An 8,142-nucleotide genomic window follows, 5' to 3' on the forward strand; every position below is an offset into this window, starting at 1 on the left:
TGCCTTTCTCCATCTGTCTTGCCTCCAATCAAAATAAAGCAACACAGAGCAGACAGTGTAGGGGGAGCTGTGATGAACCTGACAGGCGTGACTCCTCCTCAGCCCAGCTTCTTTCTTCAAGAGCAGCCTGCAGCCCAGCTCTCACTGTGAGGCTCCATGGCCACGCGCGGTCTCGCTCAGGCCTTTCCCTTTCTCCACTGTGCTGGGCCAGCCTGAAGCTCCTGTCTTCATTGAAAGCCCTGCTGATGGCTGGCGCCGCGGCTCACTAGGCTAATCCTCCACCTGCGGTGCCAGCACACCGGGCTCTAGTCCTGGTCGGGGCGCTGGATTCTGTCCCAGTTGCTCCTCTTCCAGGCCAGCTCTCTGCTGTGGCCCGGGAGTGCAGTGGAGGATGGCCCAAGTCCTTGGGCTCCTGCACTCACATGGGAGACCAGGAGAAGCACCTGGCTCCTGCCATCGGATCAGCGCGGCACGGCCGGCCACAGCAGCCATTGAGGGGTGAACCAACAGTAAAGGAAAACCTTTCTCTCTGTCTCTCTCTCACTGTCCACTCTGCCTGTCCAAAAAAAAAAAAAAAAAAAAAAAAAGCCCTGCTGAAGTCCAGCCCCTTCCAGGAAGCATTCTCACTCAATCTCTTTCCTTGTCTTCTGAATTCTATAGCATTTCTTATTCTAATCTCAGGTACTGATTTGGACATGATCATCTGCCACCATGTCCATTATTTAATTTTTCTGCAGGATATATTTTTGCTCCTACTAGATGATACCTGGAGTTTGGTATCGAACCTAGGCACTCCGATGGGGGATGCAGGCGTCTTAAGTAGCTCTTAACTGCTAGGCCCTTTTGGTATTTTTTTTCCTGCGTGCGTATCTTTTCTTTCAAGTAGACTGACATTTCCTATGAAGCAGGGACTATTGTATCATCATCTTTCTACTCTTTTCAAATACCAGGATAGAGTTACACAAAGAGAGTAATTCAATACATCTTTGTAAGCTGGAGAAGAAAGAAAATTGGATCCTTAATGCCAAAAAATAAAGGCAAAAGGAAATATTTGCTTTCTTTCAAATATCAGCCAAATTGAAGAAAATAAATAGCACCAGCATTCATATTGGGTGTCTGCCTTCCCAGCCAGCCATCTCTCCTCAAGAGGACTGAATCATTCTCAGATTAAAGGAATCACCCATGAGATCTACATCTCACGACTCAATCCACTCATTCATTCATTCCAATTCCTGCAACAATCTGAATCTGTTTAAATATGATTGAGAGGCACCCTGCAGGATTTATCATATTTGCGACAGGAAAAACCATCAGTTTGGCAGGGAACAAATGATATTACAGGGCCCAAAGGTGAGTAATTGGCCCTAATGACTTGGAAATAATTTTGAATTCGCAGTGGGCAGGCCGTAAAAATGTCTACTGTAAGACCAAACGCCTGCTGTGCTGGGAGGGGTGGGCTGTCAGCCGCCCCCTCACAGCTGGTGCTCCTTCCTTCCTCTCCTCCCCAAGCTCAACTGACAGTGAGTTAAAAGAACCACTGCAGCTGGGACAATGAGCAAAGAAAGTGGCAATTCACAGCCTATTAACCTTGGATTTTGGAAGCCATGCCACTCCCATAACGCTGTGGCAGCTGGTCTTGAAACCAAAGCGTTTCTCTTCTTTAAAATTTTTATATATTTATTTATTTGAGAGGCAGAGAGACAGACAGACAGCTCTCTTCTAAAGGTTCACTCCCCCAAATGCCTGCAAAAGCCAGGGCTGGGGCTGGGCCAGTATGGGTGGCAGAGACCCAACTACTTGAGCCATCATTTCCTAAAGTGTGCTTGAGTGGGAAGCTGGATTTGAGAACTGGAGCTGGACACTCAAATCCAGGCACTCTGATATAGATGCAGCCATCATAATCTTCCTCTAGGCCAAATGTCTGCCCTCAAATTGCAGCGTTTATAGCTTTGCCTCCAAGTCTATAGTGAGACAGGTGCTTTTGGCTGAGATTGGCCAAGAATTGAAAGACTTTTTGGGAATCCTGGAAAGATAGCCCTTGTGGATCAGTGAGTCCAAATGCATGATGGTGATAGCAGGTGGTATCGCAAATTGATAGCATTTGTTTCTTGCTCAGAGGATGTTCATAGATTCGATGGTTCTGAAAAGATTTATTGAGGTCCCATTCTACCATCTATTGTATGTACAGAACTAAACAAGGGCTCTGCTCTCATGGAGTTTGTGGTCTTAAATGTCTTTCTTTTTCTTAAAGATTTATTCATTTGAAAGACAGAGTTACTGAGACAGAGGGAGACACAGAAAGAGAGAGATCTTCCATATACTGGTTCACTCCCCAGTGGCCACAGTGGCCAGGGCTGGGTCAGATTGAAGCAAAGAACCTGGAACTCCACCCGAGACTCTCACGTGGGTGCAGGGACCCAAGTATTTGGGCCATCTTCCACTGCTCTCCCAGGTGCATTAGCAGGGAGCTGGATTGGAAGTAGAGCTGGGACTCGAAATGGCACCTATATAAGATACCAGCATTGCAGGCGGCAGCTTAACCTTCTACGCCTTGACATTGGTCCTTGAATGTCTTTTTTTTTTTTTTTTTTTAAGATTTTTATTTGAGAGTCAGAGTTACAGAGAGACAGAGGAAGAGACAGGGAGAGAGGTCCTCCATCTGCTGGTCCACAAGGTCAGAGCTGGGCCAATCCGAAGCCAGGAGCTTCTTCCTGGTCTTCCATGTGGTGCAGGGGCCTAAGCACTTGGGTCATCTTCTACTGCTTTCCCAGGCCATAGCAGAGAGCTGGATTGGAAGAGGAGCAGCCATGACTAGAACCAGCATCCATATGGGATACCGGTACTTCAGGCCAGGGCTTTTTATTTTTAAAATTTTTTAATTTTTATTTATTTATTTTTTTGACAGGCAGAGTGGATAGTGAGAGAGAGAGAGAGAAAGGTCTTCCTTTTTGCCGTTGGTTCACCCTCCAATGGCTGCTGCGGCCGGCGCATCTCGCCAATCCGAAGCCAGGAGCCAGGTGCTTCTCCTGGTCTCCCATGCAGGTGCAGGGCCCAAGGACGTGGGCCATCCTCCACTGCCTTCCCGGGCCATAGCAGAGAGCTGGCCTGGAAGAGGGGCAACCGGGACAGAATCTGGCGCCCCAACTGGGACTAGAACCTGGAGTGCTGTCACCGCAGGTGGAGGATTAGCCAAGTGAGCTGCGGCGCTGGCCCAGGCCAGGGCTTTTTAACCTACTGTGCCACAGCACCAGCTCCCTTAAATGTTTTCCTAAGCCAGGATGACCAACCTTCCTGGTTTACCCAGGGGTTAGGTTCCTAGGATATGAAACTTTTCAGTACCAGTACCAGGAACATCCCTGACAACCCAAAGGTAGGCTGTTAAGACTGAACCCAACATCCCCTGGTCATGGCTCTCATTCATGAACTTGTGCTCAAGAGCCCACAAATGGTCAGTTACTCTGCTTGAATGGATAGGGCTTTGTATTGAAATGGGAGCCACTCGTTGTAGCCACCATGGTGGCTGAGTCCTGGAAGTCCAGGTTGCTGAGAGGGAAGTTAGAATCAGAAAAGGCTGGGGTGAGGAGGAGTGCTGTTTTGAGCAGCAGCTCTGGTGAAGAGTATCTTTTGCAGGAAGGTGGAGAGAATATTAAACTTAAAAAAAAAATTACTTTCAAAGTAGAAAAAAAGAGGAGCCGGTGCTGTGGCATAGCAAGTAAAGCCACCGTCTGCAGTGCTGGCATCCCATATGGGCGCTGGTTCGAGGCCCTGCTGTTTTACTTCCAATCCAGCTCTCTGCTATGGCCTGGGAAAGCAGTAGAAGATGGTCCAAGTCCTTGGGCCCCTGCACCCACATGGAAGACCCAGAGGAGGCTCCTGGCTCCTGGCTTCAGATCAGCTCAGCTCTGGCTGTTGCATTCATTTGGGGAGTGAACCAGCGGATGGAAGTCCTCTCTCTCTGTCTCTCCGTCTCTCTCTGTGTAACTCTGACTTCCAAATAAATAAATCTTTAAACACACACACACACACACACAAAGTAGAAAAAAGAAATAAAGGTATGTGGAGAAGAATGGTGAAGAATGCAGTTTTTAGGTCAATTTCTAACTGAAGAAATCAGAGTAAGGAAGAGAGGGGGAGAGTGCCGTGGGCTGGTTGTAGCGTAAAGGCACTGACAGAGGATGGCAAAGCACCAGCTTGCATCACCTGCCAGGCCAAGCAACAAGTGGATGAGTCATCACAGACATTTTTAATGAGTGAGGGCACCACATCGATTGTGAAGAGAGAGTGATTAGAATGAAGTGCTTTAGGACAGTGGACTCTGGTGTGTACAAAAGTAGACTAGGCAATTAAAGATTAGATAGGAGGCCATTGCAAATGTTTTTTAATTTATTTTTTTATTTATTTGAAAGGCAAAAGGGCCAGCGCTGTGGTGTGGCAGGTAAAGCCGCCGCCTGCAGTGCCGCATCTCATATGGGCACCAGTTCGAGTTCTGGCTGCTCCTCTTCTGATCCAGCTCTCTGCTGTGGCCTAGGAAAGCAGTAGAAGATAGCCCAATCCTTAGGCTCCTGCACCCAGAGGAAGCTCCTGGCTCCTGCCTTCAGGTTGGCCCAGATCCAGCCATTGCAGCCACCTGGGAAGTGAACCAGTGGATGGAAGACCTCTCTCTGTCTCTCTGTCTCTCTCCCTCTCTCCCTCTTTCCTACTTTCTTTCTTTCTTTCTTTCTTTTTTTTGACAGGCAGAGTAGACAGTGAGAGAGAGAGAAAGGTCTTCCTTTTGCCGTTGGTTCACCCTCCAATGGCCACCACGGCCGGCGTGCTGCGGCCGGCACACCGCGCTGATCCAAAGCCAGGAGCCAGGTGCTTCTCCTGGTCTCCCATGTGGGTGCAGGGCCCAAGCACTCGGGCCATCCTCCACTGCACTCCCGGGCCAAAGCAGAGAGCTGGCCTGGAAGGGGGGCAACCGGGACAGAATCCAGCGCCCCGACTGGGACTAGAACCTGGTGTGCCGGCACCGCAGGCAGAGGATTAGCCTATTGAGCCATGGTGCCGGCCTTTTTTTTTTTTTTTTTTTTTTTTTAAGATTTTATTTATTTATTTGAGAGGTAGAGTTATAGACAGAGAGGTCTTCCATATGCTGGTTCACTCCCCAGTTGGCCACAATGGCCAGAGCTGCACTGATCTGAAGCCAGGAGCCAGCAGCTTCTTCTGGGTCTCCTATGCAGGTGCAGGGGCCCAAGGACTTGGACCATCCTCCACTGCTTCCCCAGGCCATAGCAGAGAGCTGGATAGGAAGTGGAGCAGCCGGGACTCGAACCGGCGCCCATATGGGATGCCAGTACCGCAGACGGTGGCTTTACTTGCTAGACCACAGTACTGGCCCCCTACTTTCAAATAAATAAATAAATCTTCAAAAAAAAAAAAAAAAAAAAGAAAGGAAGAAAGGCAGAGTGACAGAGTGAGAGAGGAGGGGAGAGGCAGAGAAAGAGGTCTTCCATTCTCTGGTTTTCTCCCCAAATGACTGCAACAGCCAGGCCTAGACCAAGCCAAAACCAGGAGACTGGAGCTCCATCCGGGTCTCCCACATGGGTGACAGGGCCCAGGCACTTGAGCCATCATTTGCTGTCATCCCAGGTGGATTAGCAAGGAGATGGGTCAGAAGTGGAAACACCAGGACTCAAACTAGTGCTCCCGCACAGGATGCTGGCATCAAAGGCAGAGGCTTAACCTACTGTGAGACAACACTGCCCCCCCCCCCCCAATTTTTATGTGTGATTTTCCTGTATTTTCTTTTCAGTATGCTGATGAAAATGCTGGAAAAGCAGATTCTTTGTATAGAATCTGTTTCATAGTCAGAATTTCAGGAATAAATCTGTGTCCCATAGTAAAGGGTATCTATGATAATTTGAGGGATTTTGCAGTCCCAAAAATATATTCTTTTTTTTTTTTTTAACTATTTCTTTCCATCTACTTGAGAGGTAGAGCAACAGAGAGAGTGACAGAGACAAAGAGAGATCTTCCACTTCCGGTTCATTCCCAAAATGCTCATAGCACAGGAACTGGCCAGGCTGAAGCCAGGAGCCAGGAACTCCATCTGGGTCTCCCATGTGGATAACAGGGGTCCGAGCACTTGAGTTATCATCTTCTGCCTCCCAGGATTCATTAACAGGAAGCTCGACTGGTAGCTGATGCCCTGGGACTCAAACTGGCACTCCAATATAGAACTGAGTAGCCTAATCAGGGGCTCATCCCACTGCACCACAATGCCCAGCCCTCCCAATAATTTTTTCAAAATCCACACTAATGCATGGTCTAACATCTCCATTCATTGATGAGAATGTGAGGTAGAAAAGCTACATGTGAGGTATTGTCCCTTCCTGAAAAGAATAAATGAAAAGAGCAATTATGGGCTATAAAGCAGGAAGTAACCAGAAGAATAAACTCTGGCCTTCCTTTATATCTTTTCTGCTCTCACATTCCTACTCCTCAAGATCCTTGTTGTCGCAAAGCCTGCCAATGTGCTCCATGCAAGACCTCACGCTCTGTGCGAGGCCCAGAACACCTTGACACAGGGCCTGGCCATGGCTCAGAGGAGCCACACTTCAGCTGCCAGTTCCCAGTGAACTGGGTGGTAAAGTGTATCACAGAAGCACAGCACTGAGCACTGTAGGTTTCTTGATTATGATCCCAGGCCATTCGAACCCAGGGATATGTCCAGATGGCCAAATGAGGCTTTCGGGAGTTTCATCTTTGAGAGGCCTGGGAGACATATGTCGGAGAACCAGAGGGGCATCCTATATAGGCCAGTGTTTCCCAAAAATGTGGATGACAAGATTTACAGCATGAGAAACACCTGGAGGACTTATTCAAGGGCAAATTCCTGGATCCCATCCTAGACCTACTAAAGTAGTATTCTAGGCTGGTGGCCAGAATCTGCATTTCAAATAAGTGTCCTTAAAATATTTTTACTGACCCTAAGGCTTAAGATCCTTACCTATGTATCAACACTTCCTCATTTTGTTCCTTAGCTCTTGCTAGAAGGCTTGCTTGCTGATGTCTAATACTTAGTTTCTGGTAATATATTGATGACTCTAATGGTGTACTGTCTCCTAGTACTACGATTGAAAAAGAGCTTCCTAGATCTTGAAGTGCCTTGATCCAAAGGGACAAATTTTTCTTTCCAGCAATGTTCTACCAGTCGAGCTTCCTGTTAATGAATCCCATATCCCCTGAAAGTTATCCATTTTTTTTAAAGAGTTATTTATTTATTTGAAAGGCAGAGTTACAGAGAGGCTGATGCAGAGGCAGAGAGAGAGATCTTCCATCTGCTGGTTCACTTCCCAGATGGCTGCAAAGGCCGGAGCTGTGCCAACCTGAAGCCAAGAGCCAGGAACCAGGAGCTTCTTCTGGGTCTCTCACATGGGTATAGGGGCCCAAGCACTTGGGCCATCTTCCACTGCTTTCACAGGCCATAGCAGAGAGCTGGATCAGAAGTGGAGCAGCCGTGACAGGAATCAGCGCCCATATGGGATGCTGGCACTGCAGGTGATGGCTTTATTAGATATGTAATAGAGCCAACCCAAGTTATCCATTTTTAAAAAAAGACTTATTTATCTGAAAGACAGAGTTACAGAGAGGGAGAGGAAGAGAGAGAGAGAGGTCTCCCATCTGCTGGTTCACTCCCCAAATGGCTGCAATGGCTGGAGCTGCACCTATCCAAAGCCAGGAGCTTCTTCTGGGTCTCCCACTCAGGTGCAGGGGCCCAAGGATTTGAGCCCTCTTCCACTACCTTCCCAGGCCATAGCAGAGACCTGGGTCAGAAATGGAGCAGATGGGACATGAACCGGCACAAATATGGGATGCCGGCACTGCAGGTGGTGACTTTACCTGCTATGCCACAACGCCAGCCCCACATTATCCATCTTTGAAACAAGTAGACAATAGCTAAGAGACAATGGGCTGGAAGTTTGGGCTAGAGAGGATCTTAAGCTCACCTACCTCATCTTGCAAATTATTGTCACAGAGGAACCGGGGGACAGAACAGATCCACACAGTCCATCTCCATCTCCATTACTAGAAGTCATAGTAATGGAGTAATAGTCAACATAGGTCCTTTTGCCCACTGAGCAGTTTCTTTTTCACATAGAA

The sequence above is a fragment of the Lepus europaeus genome, chromosome 3 (genome assembly GCF_033115175.1).
Source record: "Lepus europaeus isolate LE1 chromosome 3, mLepTim1.pri, whole genome shotgun sequence".
Taxonomy (NCBI): Eukaryota; Metazoa; Chordata; class Mammalia; order Lagomorpha; family Leporidae; genus Lepus; species Lepus europaeus.